Genomic DNA, 8274 nt, shown 5'->3' on the forward strand with positions numbered 1-8274 from the left:
CCACTTATCAACTCCCGAAACTTTCCGGTTATGCAATCAGGTGTTGGGGATACAGGGGAAGCATAATATCTCACCCAAAACTAGCAAATCCTACATCCAGCTATATCCATCTTTCAACAAATAACCAAGAAACCTTCGGAAATCATTTACCCCAACCTTCGAAAAGCATCCGTTATACGAGTTATGGCAATACTCCCGAACTCCTGCCCCCTTACTGGGTGGCGTCAAGGTTATCTCACCAACAACTGCATAAAAGAAATTTTCGATGTCGGCGAACTCTGGTATTCCAGAATTGCAACGATAAAATTGTGACGACAACACCACAGAGCTCAACTGCCCGAGATACTACCACAACCCCTAAATGTCAGGAGGCACCGAGAACAATGTTCTCTTCACAAAACCATTGGAACAATTCCAAGATACCCGCATGATCTTAAATTTTTTTAGTGAAATTTGAGAAGAGAAGGGTCAAAACACTACGTCAGGAGGCCTCACCAGAGCGACGAAGGGACTGAGGAGTAAAAAGAATCCACCTCTCCGATATATATAATCCTATAAGACTCAAAACATTTTTCCAGACTCAACAACGTCAGCGATTCAATCAAGCAGGGGGCTCCTGAGTCGGGGAACGCTCTGATACCAACTTGTAACACCCATGATGCGGCTATATCTCCCACGTGTGGGAGCACGACTTAGAGGCATAACCGCATAGTAGGCATGTCGCAAGAGGGCTAATGTTTACACATCCCATGTACTGAATAAGAAAGGGATAAAGAGTTGGCTTACAATCGCCACTTCACACAATACATAAATATATCATTACATCAACCAGAATACAATCAAGGTCCGACTACGGAATCAAAATAAAGAAAGAAAACCACAAATGCTAGATCCCCGATCGCCCCAACTGGGCTCTTCTACCGATCGACTGGAAACGGAACAACACAACGAACACGATCTTCATCGAGCTCCCACTTGAGCTCAGTTGCGTCATCTGCAATGGTATCATCGGCACCTGCAACTGTTTGGAAGTATATGTGAGTCACGAGGACTGAGCAATCTCACACCTGCGAGATCAAGACTATTTAAGCTTATGGGTAGGAAAGGGTAGTGTGGTGGAGTTGCAGCAAGCACTAAGCATATATGGTGGCTAGCATACGCAAATAAGAGCGAGAAGAGAAGCAACGCAGCGGTCGAGAAGCTAGAAGTGATCAAGAAGTGATCCTGAATCTACTTACATTCAAACATAACACAAGAACCGTGTTCACTTCCCGGACTCCGCCGGAAAGAGACCATCACGGCTACACACGCGGTTGATGCATTTTAATTAAGTCAAGTGTCAAGTTCTCTACAACCGGACATTTACAAATTCCCATCTGCCCATAACCGCGGGCACGTCTTTGGAAAGTTCAAAAACCTACAGGGGTGTCCCAACTTAGCCCATCACAAGCTCTCACGGTCAATGGAGGATATTCCTTCTTCCAGGAAGACCCGGTCAGACTAGGAATCCTGGTTGCGAGACATTTCGACAATGGTAAAACAAGACCAGCAAGACCGCCCGATGCGCCGACATCCCGATAGAAGATGCACATATCTCGTTCTCAGGGCAACACCGGATTGTCCAAGATTCCGGTAGGCCAGCCCAGAGTTGCCCCTGGTGGCCACCGGCGGCTGACAGGTTCGAACCAACACTTAGACAAGCACTGGCCTGGGGGTTAAAATAAAGATGACCCTTGAGTCTGCAGAACCCAAGGGAAAAAGGCTAGGTGGCAAATGGTAAAACCAAGGTTGGGCCTTGCTGGAGGAGTTTTATTCAAAGCGAACTGTCAATGGGTTCCCACAACACCCAACCGTGTAAGGAACGCAAAATCAAGGAACATAACACCGGCATGAGTGGAACAAAACACCAGGCATAAGGCCGAGCCTTCCACTCTTTACCAAGTATATAGATGCATTAATTAAAATAAGAGATATTGTGATATCCCAACATCTCCATGTTCCAACATGGAACAAAGTTCAACTTCACCTGCAACTAGCAACGCTATAAGAGGGTTAGAGGCTTGACATGGCAATATGGGAAGCATGATATGGCAGGTGGTAGGTATCGTGGCATAGTAATAGAGCGAACAACTAGCAAGCAAAGATAGAAGTGATTTGGAGGGTATGGCATCTTGCCTGCAAAGTTCTCAGAGTTGACGAAAGCTTGATCCTCGTTAGCGTACTCAACAGGTTCCTTGATCACATACTCGTCTCCCAACTCTACTCTAAGCAAGAACAAAAGCAAAGGACCAACAATCAATCTCGGCACAATGCACAAGCAACATGATGCAAAACAAGGCATGACATGTGGGACGTGATATGTAATGCATATGCGTGCTCCGGAAGGAAAAGGATTAACAAGGTATCAACTTGGAAAACCAAGTGTGCCGCTAGAATGATGAGATGATTTCGGTCGAAATTGATATAAAGATCACCGGAATCGGATGCACACTCTGCAAATGGCAAGCAAAACAAGAATGGCACAATTCTGCGATTAACAACACGATGCCATCTAGAATGCAACAAGAAACTAAGCTACTACACTACAACATAGCAACAAAACACATGGAAGTGATCTACGGCTAAATCACACAAGAGGAGGTTCAAACAAGCATGGCAAAAGTGCAAAAGATATCAGCTTCACAGACTTAGTGAAAATATCAACATGCCAGGAATTAACATCAGGAACCAATGTTTAGAGCAAGCAAACAACATGCTACAGGAACAGATAATAGCAAAACAAGGCATGGCATGAATATACCCAAAGCATAGAACAAAAGTCCCTTAGTGAGCATAAGACATAAAGGATCATAAGATATGATGGCACCCATGTAAACATAGCATGTCTCGTTAACAGATTCAGACTTAGCAGAAAACTGAGCATGGCATAAACAGAATTATGAAGGCATCTTTGTGCGCTCGATTTACTCATCACAAAGCCTTGCATGACAAACTAAGCATACTACCAGTAAGAAGACATGATAAAGAAGCAAGATTAAGTCATGCCATGTCATTCCATAATTCAAAACAGGGGCATGGATGGATAGAGCACAACCATATGTCCAAATCATCCTTACTGAAGATACTCAAAACAGACATGGATCACTCTGTAGCGTCATGGATACATGGCATAAAAATAACAGCAGGGAAATGACAGTGAAATTCTAAGTCCCTGAAATGAGCAATATCACGAGAACTACTCTGCATGCTTGTGCTAGTCACCACATTGATCACAAAAATACAAGGAACACACCCCTGTAAAGATGGCATGGCATAGACCAAAAACATGTAGAGCTCATCTTCATATGGAGCACACAACAAATGTAGCAAAAATGACAAATCCTCATACTCTGCTAAAAATCAGCACCTAACAATTTATAGCACTCTTGCATCAATGATTTGGGCATCAAGATGGACTCAAACAAGCATGCCACAATGGAACAAGATGAACAGAACATCGTGATGAACATTTTGATATATCGTGCATGTATAATGGAGACAAATACACATAGATATGCTATGATGAACATGCACTCATGAGATGGATTTTTCCAGACTTAGACAAAAATTACATGGGCGCAGGATATCTAAAGTGTGCACTGGCGGGGACTTAGGTGGGCTCGCTCACATTGGGCCACTTGGGACAGAGAGGAGGGAGAGGCGGATCAGGCTAGCACGGGGCAGGCCGGCGGGGACGGGCCGCGGGGCCCATGTGGCGAGGACGAGCGGGACGAGCGCTCCTGCTCGATCCCGAGCAGGAACGTCGCGGCGGCGGATCCATGGCGACGACGGCGGAGCAGGAAGACGAAGAGGAGCGGGGACCGGCCGGATCCGGTGGAGGAGATGCAAGGCGGCGCCGGCGGCAGAGCTTTGACGCGTCGTCGGCGGAACATGACCATGGGGATGACAGGACGGCGTCGGTTGGGTCGGCAGGGCATGAACTCCAGTGGGGAAGCGAGGCGGCGCGATGAATGAGGTGGCAGGGCGCGGTGGCCGGCGACGGCGCACGCGGTCGTTGGCGGCGGAGTAGCGCGGGTGCCCCAGCGGGTGTGGTGAAGGAGGCGCGGGCCGGGGAGGGCACGACCTGGGCCTGGCGGGCTTCGGCGGGAGGTGCGGCGATGTGGGGCACGGCCCGCTCTGACGTGGCGACGCCTGAGTGGCTGAGGCGGCGGGGAAGCTGATGTGGCGCGACGCCATTGGTTGGAGTGACGTGGAGGGGCACGGTGGACATGTCCGGCATGGCGAGGACGGGTGCAGATGCACGGTGGAGGAGTGGATCTAGGGTTAGACCACGAAATTCGGAGGGGATCACCTATTTATAGGTAGGAGGAGGTAGGAGTGTCCAAATGAGGTGTAGTTTTCGACCACGCGATCGTGATCCGACGGCGGAGGACATGGAAGAGGTTTGGAAGGGTTATTGGGCCGCTTTGGAGGGGTGTTGGGCTGCAACACTCACGAGGCCTTTATGGTTCCCCGGTTAACCGTTGGAGTATCAAACGGCCTGGAAATGGCACGAAACGTGACAGGCGTTCTACCGGTGGTGTACCAAGGCCACTTGGAAAATCTTGGTCCATTCCGAGAACATTTAACACCCGCTCACAAAAAGAGACAAAAGGGGAACGCCGGAGGACGTAGGAGTGCCGGATTGCAAAACGGACAACGGGGAAAATGCTCGGATGCATGAGATGAACACGTATGCAAATGCGATGCACATGATGACATGATATGAAATGCATGACATGAACAAAATGCAAAACGAAAGACAAAAACCCAACCATGAAGGGAATCTCATGTCACATCTCTGGAAAAGGCAAAAGTCGGGATACATGTCATCCGGGTTACAAATATGGAAAGTTGTATCCGGGGTGTTACATGGCATCATAATACTTTCAGGCAAAAGTATAAACACATCCTTTATAATCCAAATAGCATTGTTTTTACAATGGGGATACATGTCACTCGAACATGATACTCTTCGAGCACTGAGCCTCTATTAAACGAGCGCCTTCTAGGACTTCTAAAAAATAGTGCTTGGCCAAGCCCTACTCTACGGCCGGACCCCGGGTTACAATAGCGGTGGCATCCATCTCTGCCCAGTATGTCTTAACACGAGCAAGAGCCATCAGCGCACCCTCTATGCACGTCGACCTCTTTACCGCGTCGATATGCGGCACAGCACCAAGGAATTGTTGCACTAAACCAAAATAACTATTCGACCTTGACCCTTCTGGCCAAAGTTGATCCACGACAGACCTCATGGCAATCCCGGACAACCAATGGAGCTCAGCCCACTTGGCCATTTGCTCATTTAGCATAAGCGGACACGTTGGAGCACTGAATTGCGACCAGAACAACTTTTCCACTTCGTGATCTCTTTGATCTTTGAAAAATGAAGTCGCATTAGCAGCACTCATTGCCAAGTCCGAATACGCGTCTGCAGCACTCCACAATTGATCCAGAGGGGCATACTTCAGATCTCCTAACATCGTCCGCAAGAAAAAGGGCTTCCCAGCCATGATATCTCCGGCTTGACGAAGCTCCTCCTTTGCCGCTCTAATTTTAGAGCGGGTCTCCTTGGCTGCTACCATGGATTTCTCCAGGTCCGCCGCTTTCGCTTGGCTTTCCTTTTCAAGAAGCTCATACCGGTCGGCGGCATCCTTCAGCTCAATGGCCATCTTGGCTATTTTATTTCGCTCTGGCGATGAGGAGCCTGTTCGGCTCTTAACTCTTTGGCCGCCTTTAGGGCGGCCGCATCACTTCTCCTGGCTTGTTCCTTGGCTCGGGCAAGCTCAGCTCAAAGGGTCTCCACGGCGACAGCTCCACCTGCAGTCACAGCATGTTATAGATACTAGCATCATGCTCCTCTTAATATCTATTGACCACCGGAGAATACATACCCTGTGCCTCGTCAAGCCGCTTGTTCACAAGCACGATGTCGGCATCTGCCGTATCAAGCTGCCGCCTCAGCTCGACAAACTCAGCAGTCCGGCCAGCCACCGGACCGTCAGCCGCCATCACATGAAAGCAGCGTGATTATTACCTGGGACTACGATCCTTTGTTTGCCGCCTCTGGACAGCAGCCAGAGTCTCAGGGGCTGCTATCTGTATAGAGCACACCAAGCATGAGGGGTACCATCAAAATTTTTATATATTACTCTGCGTACCTCAAAGACTCTTAGCAGACTCATAAAAGCTTCATGCAACCCACTTTTGGTGGATGAAATCCTCTCAACCACCGCACCCATTAAAGTATGATGCGCCTCTGAGATAGCCGCTTGCTCCAAAAGAACCATCAGTGTGTCCGGTTGCGCACCGGACAATCCCAGACTCTTTCTTTTCCTCTCCTTAGGAGCCGAATACTCCTGACTTCGGTTGGCCGAAGGGTTACCTTCTGGCCTTGGCAGATCAGGAGAAATCCTCCGTGATGACACCTCGGGGTCGTCCGCCCCAGGAGACTCCGAGACAGGGGGAGGCGTTTCACTCTCCATCATCTCCGGAAGAAGATCCCCTGAAGACGGACTCCGTCGAGAAGGGCTACGATCCGGACTGCAAGACATTTTTGTCGGTTATTGTCCTCGAAGATAGAGCAGGATATATTTACCAAAAGTACTCTTGATTCACTTATAGCTCGGTGGAGGGCTGGCCCCCTTGCAGGCACTGTGCGGTAAGGACGCCCTCCAGGGCAGGGCCCCCTAGCGAAGGTTTCTTCCCTCGTTTGGAAACCTTCGTTTCCAAGTCTTCAGAGGCAGTCATTTTCCTTCCTTGGGGAGTGGGGATTCTAGATTCTTCTCCCCGATTATCCTCCTTCGCAGAGACACTAATTCCCCCGGTTTGGATGAGCAATGCGTGAGGCCCGCTTTCGGCTTCTTTATTCCTCCCTTTATCTTCCCCTGATGGCACTTGATAAGGTGAGAGCTCAAGCATCCTAGCTAGTACAGGATCCAGTGAGCCTTCGGGAAGGGGGGCCGTACACCTGATCATCTTCGTCTTTCTTATCGAGTCCTGGCCAAGATCGATTTTTCCAGAATTATGTTGTGATAAATAAAAAGACAACATGTTCGGCCGCAGAATTACATACATGGGTATCTGGACGAGTGAAGTTTAGACCCGCATCCTCGGTGGTGTCCGAACACTTTATTCATGATCCGAAGAACAATCCATACATCCCTTCGAGCGTCATGCCGAAGAATTGCTGAATAGTTCACGGTCCTTCTGGGTTGAACTCCCACATGCGGAGAGATCGACGTTGGCATTGCACGACCCGACGAACTAGCATAACCTGCATTACCTTGACAAGACTGACATCCCTCTTGAGGAGATCGCGGATGCGACTTTGCAATGTCCGCACATTATTAACTGGCCCCTAGTCCAGCCCCTTGTTGACCCATGACGCCAGTTGTGGCGGGGGGGTGAAGGGAAGGCGGGGGCAGCTACCCAATTAGTACTTCGGGGAGTTGTGATGTAAAACCACTCTCGCTGCCATAAGTTGGACACCTCCAGGAAGGAACCCTTTGGCCATGGAGCATCGGCGCATTTGCTTATTATGGCACCTCCGCATTCTGTGTGTCGCCCATTGATCATCTTCGGCTTCACATTGAAGGTCTTGAGCCATAAAATCTATGTCACGTTGGTCGGCATAATTTTCATAAACAATAAATGAACCAATAGTTATAAAGATAATATATATACCACATCTGAATCATAGACAGGACAAGGGCCAACGGGGGCGGATACCAAAACCATCGCACTATATAAGATGCAATAATAAAAGTAAGAAAATAATACAAGTATCTATTTAAACATACAAGTAAGAATATTTTTCCTTTCAAATAGAAGATAAGAACAAGAGGCTGACCACGGTGGTGCCGGCGATGAGCTCGGCGCGGGTGATCGACGGCGGTGAAGACGGGGACGGGGCGTGACGGACCGCTAAACCTAGACAAATATTGTGGAAAATGGAGCTTGGAGGTCGAGCTTGGATAGGAGAAAGCTTAAGTAGTGTGGCTCGGGCGTTCCATCGAACACCTTGTGTGCATAGGAGGTGAGCTAGAGCACCACCAAGCTCGCTCCCCCTCGGCCAGAAAAAAACAGAGCAGTGTGCTCTGCTCTCACGCGAGGGGGTATATATAGGCACTTCATTGGTCCCAGTTGGTGGCATGAACCGGGACTATAGGTGAGCCTTTGGTCCCGGTTCAAGCCACCAACCGGGACCAATGGTGGTGGGCCAGGAGCGAG

The 8274-nt window shown here is 49.0% G+C and overlaps 1 long non-coding RNA gene across 1 annotated transcript in view; it reads right to left on the reverse strand.

Annotated features, from left to right (window-relative positions):
* The window catches only part of LOC147991518 (uncharacterized), a 167195-nt gene extending 159151 nt beyond the window's left edge, over positions 1-8044 (reverse strand). The window contains exon 1 of the long non-coding RNA XR_015613933.1: positions 7895-8044. This is a non-coding gene — a long non-coding RNA (uncharacterized LOC147991518). The remainder of the gene's footprint in view (positions 1-7894) is intronic.
* Between the last annotated feature and the right edge of the window lie 230 nt (positions 8045-8274).

The sequence above is a fragment of the Triticum urartu genome, chromosome 1A (genome assembly GCF_056163025.1).
Source record: "Triticum urartu cultivar PI428250 chromosome 1A, HENAU_Tu73, whole genome shotgun sequence".
NCBI lineage: Eukaryota > Viridiplantae > Streptophyta > Magnoliopsida > Poales > Poaceae > Triticum > Triticum urartu.